Here is a 12,164-nt window from a genome sequence, read left to right as displayed (position 1 = left end):
CTAAGTAAATTTCCAAAGCACCTCATCTGTCCCCCCTTCGTTAGCCTTTATCACATTTTATGAGGGTCATAAATACAAGTCTTACTTGCAAGATAGGGCTGGGACATCCTTGAGGAGAAAATTCTGTTGCAGTCTCCTCCACCCAGTCATCTTTTACCCATGATTAGTAGTTAATAAATATTTTGGAGTACTTGATTCTGCCAGATCTTCCTGTCATATCTCGACAGTGGCCTAGCAAGTGGTTTTCTTTCCATCCTTCCAACCTTCTTCAGCCCATTTTCTCACATTGCTACTAACTTCTTTCTAAAAACCAGAAGTGTCCATGTTTCTCTTCTGCTCTGTCTGACAAGAAAATTTAAAATTCTTTCTAGTGTCCCCACACAATACGGGTAGATCAGCTGTTGTTCATGGGTCTGGAAGCAGAGGAAGCCATTAGTCTTGTGTTTCAAATGGGACTAACTTTGTTACCTCTCTGTCTTTCCTGGTGCTTGAGCAGGTCTCTAAGCCTTCGTGTCTCCATTGGTAAAATGGTTACCTAGGTTGGTTATTAGAATTAATGGCATCATCTACAAAAACATTTTGTAGACTGGTTGAGGCAAACACTAAAACATGAGTTAACCCAGGTGCTAGTGAGATACAGTTTTTATTAAATTTTTGCATTAAAAATTTTTTAACATTGATTTCTTTTTGGAAAATGATCTACATTCAGTTCTTTGGTTAAAAGTTAGATACTGAGTTTCAAGGTTTGCTACTTTAACAAACTTTATATTATAAATTCAGTAGATATTGACAAATCTCCTGAAATAGACTCTACAATATTAGATATTTATAGTCAAAGGTAAAGAACTGCATTCAAATTGCCACACACTTGAAAAAGCGAATTAAAGTTTTATTATTGGTGAAACCTATGCTAAAAAATAAGGTATAAAACTGGTGTGTACTTGTGTTAGACCCAAACCCGTCAAATAGTTTCCCAAATCATGTCAAGTAACTTTGATTTACCATCTATTTCTTTTACTAATGCCAATAATACTAATTCTGCAGTCCTCTGAAGTCCATTGTGTTTTATTTATGATTGTGCATTTATAATTATGCAAATATGAATTGCACACAGATTAATTTTATCTGAGCATAATTGTTATGTATGATAAAATAGTCATCCTTTAGTGACCACTCTTTATATTTCTATGTAAGGAGTAACTAATTTAAAATCAGTACCTGGAGGGTATCTGTGTGCAGGAATGGACTGGGGAAAAGTGGAGAGATCCTTTGGAATTCCTATGCAATTTTCTATCTGTGTGCCATACTTAAGCTTTGCACAGCCTTGTAAATTACAGTAAGGAAGGGCTAATTTTCTCATCACTTAACTGCTGTCAGGCTGGAGCAGAATATTCTAGCAGATAAATAGCTGTGGCAAAACCACACACATTGTTAATAGTTTAAATTCATGTAGTACAGGCCTTACACAGGTGCCATGTGCAGAACAGATAAGTGGTGGGGAGAGCTGAGCCATTAATTTTTCCATTGAGATGTTGGCAAGGGTGAGGGGTGAGAGGCTATAGGGAAAAGCAAGAGGAGTCTCAGTGGCAGAAAGAACATAGCAATATCGATAAATTGAGAGAGACTAAAAGAAGAGACCAAAAGGAACTAACAATTAGTACTACACGCTGAGGTAAACAGCCCTTATCCAGCCAACAAAGCTAACACAGCTGCCTTTCCTTAACAGATTGCTGAAAAGTAATAAGACTTTTCCTGTCTTTCAAGCAACTCCAACCCATGCCTTTCCACGTGGAGTTTTTCATGAACAGTTAAAAGCAGCAGATGTCCAAGTTTTTCATGTGTTTTAATAATTCCTATCCTTTTGAATTGTGTCCCATTAAAGAAATTACTTTGTGGTAGCAGTTTCAGTTCTGGTACATAACACTGCCTCACACTTAGTAAGCTCTCAAGAAGTGTTTGTGAAATTAAGAATATGGATGAAGGAATGACAGTACCTGCTGGATAGCAGATGAGGCAAAGTGAGTCAGTCAGTTTGGCCAAAGGGTTGTGATTACTGTCAGAACTTACATTTAAGGAAGGAGAAAAGGTACTGATATAGTGAAAAGTTGTTGATAATAATTTAAAATGATACATAGTAATTATAGCAATAGAATAATAGCTATTTGACCTTGCCATGTACTTTAGCAAGGTCAAAGGTTAGGTTAGAATCAATATATCTTTTATCTTGGAATCTTCTATTTTGGAGAGCTTAAAGTCATCAAGCCATCTGCCTTAGGAACCAGCCACTCGGGTAGGTTTAACTTTGGAGCTAACCCTTGTCATCCTAAAGCATCTCTTTCCACAGATGACTTCTTCCTTCAACATCCTGTTCCCTTGGACTTCCATGAATAACCTCATTTTGCTTCATTTTTTTCTTGCCTCTGACCATTATACCTCAGTATCCTTGGTTTTCTCTTCTTTCCTGCCACCTAAATAAGGCTTTTCCCTAGAGCTCTGTCCTTTGCCCCACCTGATTCCCACTAAATGGCCTCTTTTCTTGGAATCTCTTGTACCCCACATGTGTTTCTCTAGTACTAACCTCTCCCGAGCTCCAGACTTATGTCCGGCTGCATATGTGACATGTTAATTTGGATGACTTCAAGCATCTAAAAAAGTTCTCAGACTAAATCTAGTTTTTTTTTTTTTTTTTTTATCTCTCATCAATGCTAAATTTTCTTGTATTTTTCTTTTAGCTAAAGGTACTGTCTTTTTTTTTTAATGTGATCATTCAATCCAGAAAATTGAGAGTCTTCTCCACTCTCCTCCTCAGTTTATCTTGAAATCCTCTGATTCAGTTCCTTTTACAACTCTTGCTTTGGCCTCACACCTTCATCTTTGACCACTGGCTAGTTCAGGCCCATGTATTTTGCCTGGATCATTGCGATAATTTCCTAACTGCTTGTCCTGCCCCCCCTCCCAACTTCTTCCCTTATATTCCATTATCTCTGACAGTCTGCCTTTGCAAAAATGCAAACAGGGTGCTTTGCATTATTTGCCAGCAAAATTCTATCTTCAGGATAAACTTTAAAGTTCTTAGCATGGCATCAAATTATTTCAGTAGGCCCCTGACTACCTCTCTCATTTCCTATTCTACTTTTCTTTGCCTTCCATTCTATGTTCTGCTACAATTGTTTGTTGTCAGATGTAGAGTGGCTATTTCGTTTGTGTGCTGCCGCTCATGGTATTTTCTCTGTCTGAACTTCCTTCTCTTTTTAACCTAATATATTTATATTCATCCGTCTTTGAGTAGCTTAGTTTTTGAAGCTTAATTCTCTAAACAATGAAACCAGTTACTTTGATGTTAGTATTATACTTGGTGCATATTAATATTAAATATGTTACTATGTCTCTGGTTTCATGTTTCCAAATGTGAGCACGAGGAGATTAAAAACCAGGTCTCATTTATATTTTCATCTGCACAGTTAGCACACAGACATGACATAAATGTTTCTTGAATGGGTACCGAAATGAATATGCTCACTGTTTTGATCTTAGTGGCTATGATTTATCCACTTTAAATTTCTTCTTAGCTTTCTGGACTATTGCCATATGCTATATTCTCTACAATAGATGTTCCATGTCTTCATGACCATTGTTATGTTCCAAAAGAAATTCATGATCTTCTGGATTGGGTTAACCCTTTTCAGGTATCTGTTTTCTTGTGTTATAAAAAGAATCTATGTAATTGAACTTGTTGCCAGTAGATGTACATTAAAATACAGAGTTCACAAGAGTACATGACATTCTCATTAGACACAAAGAATATTTTTTGAGCCATGCTATGGTATTTGAAAAGCAATTAACATATTGCACATTATTCCTGTGAGACACAAACTGTTTCTTTCCCATTTTAATTTGCCTGCTTAAAAAAAGGCAGAAAAAGATAGATGAGTTTACACTCAAGGTGTATGCCTTTCCCTTGTGACCAATGAGCCAATTTCCTTTTCATATTTGCAGAATATTGATACAATTATTCTTTCATCAGACATGAAATTTGAGTGTATAACCAGTTTGTGGAAATCACCTAGTAATTTATTAGGTTGATAACAGCAATTAAGTCATAATTGCTTCTGAGAAATATAAATTGACTTTCTGTTTTAAATGGATAATTTAACATTCCAAACCACAGACCTGTAGTGTAACTAATTTCTGGGATAAGAAGTTTGTTTCTCCTATTATTAAACTAAAAAAAAAAAAAAATTCAACCTTTGATAATCCAGTAACGAATTACGCAGTTGCTGAATTCTTGGGTTCGTGTTATATCTTCATTCCTTTCCCTTGCTGCTAATTTTTTTAAATATTTATTTATTTTTGAGAGAGAGTGAGAGAGAGAGAGCACGAGCGGGGGAGGCACAGAGAGAGATGGAGACACAGAATCTGAAGCAGGCTCCAGGCTCTGAGTTGTCAGCACAGAGCCTGACGCAGGGCTCAAACTCACAAACTGTGAGATCACGACCTGAGCTGAAGTCGGATGTCTAACTGACTGAGCCACCCAGGCGCCCCTAATCTTTTTTATATTTAAGGACATCACAGTGGAGGGAATTTTAGATAGAACTGGGACGTGTTGGTAGGACCATGGATTTTTCAATGATTGGACATGTGAAGACTGTACTTTCAGGGATTGTTTCTAAAGTTTGTCACTAGAGAAGTTTCTCTAAGTGTGGAGTGCCTGAAAGCATGAGGAGGAGGAATAATGTCCCTTCCTGACTGTGAAGTTGACTCTGGGTGTTTCTACAGCTGCCCTTGTCATTGATGATTGTTCCCTCCTCCTTTAGGGGACTAAGAGGAAAGTGGCCCGTTGTCTGAGTAGTTTCTCTAAAAAAAGAATTTATTTATTTATTTATTTATTTATTTATTTATTTATTTATTTTTAAATGACGGGATCTAGCAGTGGCCTTGGGACACTGTTATTATTTTTTTTTAACCTTTATTTTTGAGACAGAGAGAGACAGAGCATGAACAGGGGAGGGTCAGAGAGAGGGAGACACAGAATCCAAAGCAGGCTCCAGGCTCCAAGCTGTCAGCACACAGCCTGACGCGGGGCTCTAACTCACAAACTGGGAGATCATGACCTGAGTCGAAGTAGGACACTTAACCAACTGAGCCACCCAGGCGCCCCCTCTAAAAAAGAATTTAAATAAATGTAAAAGACATTCTTTGCCCATAAACCATACAAAAATGCATAGCCAGGCCTAACTTGGCTCATAAGCCATTGCTAACTGACCCTGGTTTAATCAATCCTGCTTGTGAGACTTTCAAGTATGTGACGTTGCTGCTCTCAGTAACACTCCCCTCTTCACATAAACCATCTATACTTAGGTGCACACGTTGTGAATGCTTACTGGTGTAGCTTCTACCCTCTGGAAGTTCAGAAAAGCTTTTTCAGATAAATCGGGATCAAGGATTTTACAGTGGCGGTTCACCAACCGGAGGATTTAGTGGCCTCAGCTAGTCTGCCTCACACTGACCACAGAAGTGACATTTATCATCACAAAAGGTGATGTACCCCATGTCGGTAATTCTGAATCTCAAGCTCACTGAGCCACGTGAAATATCAGGGTAGACCAATAGGTGCTTCGCTGACTGAAGGGCCACCCACCTGGATTCATCTGCAAATACTAGGTTCACTATAGTGCCATGTAATGCTCCAGAGGCCTTTTGATAAAAGTAGGAAAAATGACATTTTTGTTTATGAACCCTAAATCATCTGTTAATCATCAAGTATTTATCTGCTTGTGTGTGAAGCACTCAGCTGGGTCCAGAAGATACTGAATTGTAAGGAAAGCTTCCTAACCGGTGTGTGTGCGTTCTCTCTCTCTCTCTCTCTCTCTCTCTCTCTCTCTCTCTCTCTCACACACACACACACACACACACACTCACACACACACACACACACCACTAACAATACATAATGTCACATAAGAGTCATATGGGTAGGCTGGATAAATGACAAGGAGTTCAATAATGGGACTTGAGAGAACCTTGTACACGCAGAGGAGTCTTACCTGAGAAGGGTCCAACGGGAGCTTCACAGAAGCAACAAGGAGGAAGGCACTGGAATATTTAACAGAATAATTAACTGTGGGAACACATGGAACATCATGAGGATGGAGTGAGGCAGTCAGGAACTTCTGTGGCTGGATCCAGTGGTTCACGAGGGGAGTCCTAGGGGATGAAGTTTGAGAAGCAGGGACTGGTGTCAAATTGTTGAGAATCTTGAGGGCCAGGGTGGGGGGGACCTTGAACATGAAGTAATCATTGTGAGCTTGAATTTCTTTTGGCTATACTTGCTGAAAATGACATCCTGATTGGAGGAAAATTGTAACACATGGCTTAGTTATATAGGGGATTTTGACATATTTTCAAAGAGATGATGGAAATAGAGAACCACCAGGTGAGATTATAGCATCTTAAATTGTCAGATGGTTGGTGATTAGGTAGTTGGGGAGGCATTGACGATTTGGGGCCAGTGGGGTAATATGATTCAACAGAATTTTGAGAGTGGTTTGTTGGGGGGAAAAGAGTTGCACAAGAAAAGAGACGAATTTGGAGTCTTGATGGTGGAATCAATGGGAGGTGATAGTGGTCTGAATAGGGAATGGAGAACATAATGACAATGGAAATATGGAAAGCATTGAGCTCTCTAAGAAAGAGGTGTTGAGAGAACTTCTGAGGACAAGGAGCAGGACCTTGCGATATACCAGCTACTGGGGTAGAGTGAGGAAGAAGAAATGAGGAAGAAACAAGAGGAGGAGCCCTGAGAGGGGTATAAGGAGAACCACAGTAAAGCAGAGCTTGTTAAGCATAGGCGAGTCAACTTGAGGAGTGGATGGCAAATTGTGGTAAGTCCCACATGCAGGGCAGAGAGGATGAGAGCTGAATTAAAAAGATGGTTGGGGCACCTGGGTGGCTCAGTCAGTTAGTCACCCTGCTCTTGATTTTGGCTCAGGTTGTGATCTCACAGTTTCTGGTATAGAGCCCTGCATTGCCCAGTCTCTTTGCTGGCATCACGGAGACTGCTTGGGATTCTCTCTCTCCTCTTTCAAAATAAATAAATAACCTTAAAACAAAAAAGTTGACAATGTAGAGAGTTGAAGGAGAGAAAAGAGACTGTGACTGTATTTTCAGCAAGAGGGTAAAGTAAGTTTTCTTTTTTTGGCTCTCTAAATAGTTGATTCAATTAAATGCATTTTGGACACTGGCTTTCCTGTCAGTCCATAAGGTAAAACTAAGGATGATTACCTTTGCCCTGCTTTACTGTGGTTAGTTGTCAACCACTGTTCTGGTCAGAACTTGAAACTATGGTCATGAAACGCCCACAGCAACTCAGCAACATTCACAGGTGGAATTAGGGAAAATGCAGCCAGCTTCCACTGGCCTACAACGTCAGGTAGGGACATCCCATAACTGGACTTTCACTCATTGTTTTTTGTGCATTAACTTTAGTAAATAACTCTGTCTTCCTAAATAATCAGTTTCTCCTCTCAAATGAAATTCCTGTGCACTTAGATTTCTCTTAAAAAAATTAAATATCTAAGAATAAAACGTGCTGTATAATTATCAAGTCATTATCATTGTCATTTATTTCTGATTAAACTGAGCTGTTTAATTGCAAATAATATCTTAAGTAGATAAATGGAATAATTAGTTTATTTTTAAGTATATGCCTGAGAAGAAAGAGAGGAAATCAATAAGGTACTGTGCAATTTTAAAATTAAGTCAAATCTAAAACGGAGGTTAGAGGTTTTTTGTTTGTTTGTTTTTGTAGCTTAATAAAACATAGATAATTAAAACTCAAAGTCCTTACTGTTTTCCACTCCAAATGTTACCTCAATTAGGCCAAGAGAAACTTTTCGTGTAAAGATAGAAAGATTCTCATCAGGAGAGCTTGGCACAGAATGAAAAGATGAAAATGTTTCTGTGTTAATTATTGATACACTACAGGGAGAATGAATGTTCAACACTGAACGAATAACATGCTTTTGATTTAGAAACCCCAGTTAATTTATTAAAGTGGTCTTGATTTATGCTTTTATCTTAGACTTTAGTCTTTAAAAGAAGTATTTAAGGCACTTGGAGTCAGAATTATGATCATGCTTCATTGTCCATAGCTGGCTTTCATCCTCCATTGTCAGTGCTATGAAATTCCATTATTTTCCCTTTGTCAGTAGACATTTTAATGGGCAACTCAGAGACTGCCTTGGGGGTTACTAGTCAGATATCGTTAAGGGGATAACAGACCTCGTTTAGATAACACTGTAGTAAATAGTTAATAGGTATTGCCAGGATTTGCTCACTTGTTTTGTTTCTGATTGCATCAGTATTTCACAATAATTAATACAGCAATAACATTAGATGTGTTAACACACCTTAATCCCACTAGGGCTCTCTGAGACCTTCTATGATCTAGACCATTTCTAAGAGGCACGAAGCTGTAAACTAACCCAAAACTTGGGTTTCCCTAGGCACACTCAGTCTCTTCAAATTTCACCGAGGCTAAGTCCCTGTGGCCGCCAGACAAAAGGGCCTTGTACTCTTTGAAAACAGAGGGACTGTCGAATTTTAAACTAGGGAGACAGGGAGGGAGGAAGGAAGGAAGGAAGGAAGGGCTGTGGTCGAAGTGAAACAGGACCTGCCCAGTGATCCCAGAGACCAGGTGAACGACTTAAATCTGCAGAGGCAAATAGGAGTGAACGGAGGATGAAGATACAGGGGAAAGGAAGTGAAGACACGTACACATTGTTCTCTTTTCCTGGGAAAAGCTCAGAATAATTAAAGGAGACATAGTGCCTCACTTAACCATGCCTTGTTCTTGAGATTTCCTGATTAACTGCTTTAATTACTTCATATCAGAATGACTTGCTTCTTTAGAAGAATGAGTCTGACTGATGTTATCTTCCTTCAGATTTTTTTTTAAGATCTTCAGAAAAGGAAAGTGAATAACTGCACAAAGGCCTGTTGACTTTGTTTCCTACTTGTTTGATTCAGAATAGTTACCTTGCACAGCAGCTGGTGAGGGTCTGGTGTATATGAGGTAGAACAGCACAAGTTGTTATTTTTTTATTTTTTTATTTTTTGGTTGCTACCTTGAACTATGAAGGTAGTAAAAATCCCAGGACACATTTATCTTCCCGGGTTGTCACAGACAACTAAGAAAGCCACAGGATTTTCTCATACCACTAGCATTTGCTTTTTGCCTTTTCCATGTTTATAAGATTAGACTTGGGGCAATGAATCATTAAATCAGTACATAATTTATTTCATAAAATTGTTTTCTTTTTTGGAATTTTCAAAATTATGTATGTATTTGAGATGACTAAGTTATTATCTAAAGGGTTTAACTGACATTGAGAGCCAGAAAATCTGAAGATCATAAGTAAAATTTTGTCCCAGTTTTCAACAAGCAGTTTCTTGGTTCCTAAAGAAAAAAAAAGTTTGACCTTTCTCATCTGGGCATTAAGAATCTTGGGAACTTAATATGTGGGTATAAAACCACTCCATTAGAGTTAGGTATATGCTAGAGCCTTTCTTTTTCTTCCTTTTTTAATGTTTATTTTTAAGAGAGAGAGACACAGAGGACGAACAGGGGAGGGGCAGAGAGGGGAGGACACAAAATCTGAAGCAGGCTCTAGGCTGACAGCAGCAAGCCCCATTCGGAGCTCAAACCGTGAGGTCATGACCTGAGCCGAAGTCAGACATTTAACCCACTGAGCCACCCAGGTGCCCCTATGCTAGAGTCTTTCTTCTGGTGTAACTGTAGCTAAACACTTTACTGTTATGCTCCAGATTTTACTTGGTATGTCATTCTTGCTCAGTTATGGCTTTGAGTGCAATTAGATACAAATTCAGCTTAAAGATAGTTAATTCCTGGCCAAAGAAAGACTAAGATATATTTGTGTTTCACCTCTTGGTAGGACAAACATAATACATGCAGACTACTTTGAAACAGGTAATTACGAATAGGATGAACTAGCATTTGAGAGCTTTTATCCCTGGTAATCGTTGACTGTTTGCATACCTTCTTAACGTGTATGAAACAACCATGTACTACCCCCATTGAGTATCTGAGATGGAGAAGTGGTTATTTCATTAATTTCGTCATGGTGATTTGCATCATGCATGCCAAAGGATACATGAAAGAAACAATGTAATGCAGTGGCTAGATCATAGACTCTGGAGCTGTAGGGAATGTGCTGTAATTTCAGCTCTGCATTTTGCTCTGAGGCTGGACAATTCCTTCTCTCCTTAAGCACATTACTTGCTTCCTCTAATGGACATCTAAGTGCATTTTTTTCCTTGTTTTGTTTTGCAAATCTTGTTATTGTAAATTGGGTCTTACCATCAGATATTCCTTGTATATATGAAGGCAGTTAATTTTGCATATTGATACAAGTGGCTTTATGAAAAAATTATTTTGTAGTGAGTTTTTGGTTGATTCTTATTTTTTTCCAAGTTAATAGGTATAACATTTCCAAAAATTATTTTATCTTCTTCTTTCAACTTTAAAAAAAATTTTTTTAATGTTTATTCATTTTTTGATAGAGACAGAGCATGAGTGGGGGAGGGGCAGAGAGAGAGGGAGACACAGAATCTGAAGCAGGCCCCAGGCTCCGAACTACAGCCCAGAGCCTGATGCGGGGCTTGAATGCACGGACCGTGAGATCATGACCTGAGCCGGATTGGACGCCCAACCGACTGAGCCACCCAGGCACCCCTTCTTTCAACTTTTAATGCCCTTCTTTACCTTTCCTAATTGTGTTTTCTAGAACCTTCAGAAAGATATTAAATAATTTTTATAAATTTGCAATTTTTTTTGTTTTGTTTCAACATTAGTCAGATTGCTTCTATTATTTTACATTGAGTCTGTGGCTTTTGGATTAATGTATTTGTAAATACGTACAGCCCACAGATATGCACACCGAAACGCCTGATGTATCACCAGTAACTTCTTAGCTTTCAAACTCCATGGGTATTTTCAGTCTTGAGCTTACTTGCTCTCTTTGTAGACTTCCCTACTGTTTTCCCTTGTCAACTGTGCTCATGAAATCTCTGGGATCTAGTCAGAGCTCTGTGGCCATTCTTAGTATCATTTGTGAGCTCCTTTTGTCTACTATACATTGAGGGCTTCCTGATGTTGTGTCTTGGACTCACTATTCATGCTGTTATTTTCCCTGGGGATATCGTACCCATTTTCATGGCTTCTGCTCCCGCCTTTATTCTGATGGTCCTGCATCTCTATAGATGGCCCTTTTTCATACCCTTACAGCCAACTTTCCACCAGACTTTTCCATGTAAATGAAACACAGGCATGTTAAACCTACTCTTCTTCACCTGCTATCTTTTATGATTGTCAAGGTCAGCAAATGTTTTCTTAAAGGATCAGTCGTAAATATTCCAAGCTTTGTGGGCCACACAGTCTCTGTCCAAACGTTTCAGTTCTGCCATTGTAGTGTGAAAATGGCCAGTATGTAAACGAACAGGCCTGGTTGTGTTCTAATAAAACTTTATTTACAAAATAGGAAGCTGACATCCAGGATATAGCTTGCTGGCTCCTGCCCTGTGCATGTTGCCCATGGTATAAATTTAGGTTTTATCTTTGATGGTTTCTTCTTTATTCTCATAGGATGTATATCTTCAAATTTTGCAGGTTGAATTGTGTCCTGCAATATGTACTCTTTATCTGCATAAATACGATCTTGTACTCTCCCCATTTTTTGGGGGGGTGGTTCTAAAGGCTTGGCAATTGCTCTGAAGAATTCTACTTTTAGTCCTGCCAAAGCTAATTCCCTAACTGCCAGAGGAAGCTTTCTAAAACCACCCAGGATTATATGACTCTCATGTTTCAAACTCTTGATGACTCTTCATTGTCTGACGTAGGGTTGACAAAGTGAAAGCTTGCTAACATGGCATAGAAGTCTCTCAGAATGTGCCTGGGCTCTTTTCACAAACTCTGTCTCCTATTCCTATTTTGGTCCATTCACATCTTTGGAGAAGCAAATGCCAAGGTAAGTGGGATCAGATACATAAGGAAGATTTTCCTGTGAAGGGTAAAGTGGGAGAGGACCAGCAGAATCAGCTGAGAGAGATTTTTGACTGCAGTGCAGGTCAAACACTTGTGTAAGGAG

The 12,164-nt window shown here is 38.8% G+C and overlaps 1 protein-coding gene and 1 non-coding gene across 6 annotated transcripts in view; both read left to right on the top strand.

The window, feature by feature from the left end:
• Positions 1-12,164, top strand: part of CTNNA2 (catenin alpha 2) — a 1,118,632-nt gene that overhangs the window by 383,005 nt on the left and 723,463 nt on the right. The gene's annotated exons all lie outside the window — the stretch shown is intronic.
• Positions 4,642-4,850, top strand: LOC121019315 (small nucleolar RNA U3). Its single transcript, XR_005785530.1, has one exon. It is a non-coding gene; the product is annotated as a small nucleolar RNA U3 (small nucleolar RNA).

This window comes from Herpailurus yagouaroundi, unplaced genomic scaffold, assembly GCF_014898765.1.
Source record: "Herpailurus yagouaroundi ecotype Mexico unplaced genomic scaffold, PumYag 221, whole genome shotgun sequence".
Classification (NCBI taxonomy): domain Eukaryota; kingdom Metazoa; phylum Chordata; class Mammalia; order Carnivora; family Felidae; genus Herpailurus; species Herpailurus yagouaroundi.
The sequence above is the reverse complement of the archived record's forward strand: the minus strand, read 5'-3'. Positions and strand labels throughout refer to the sequence as shown.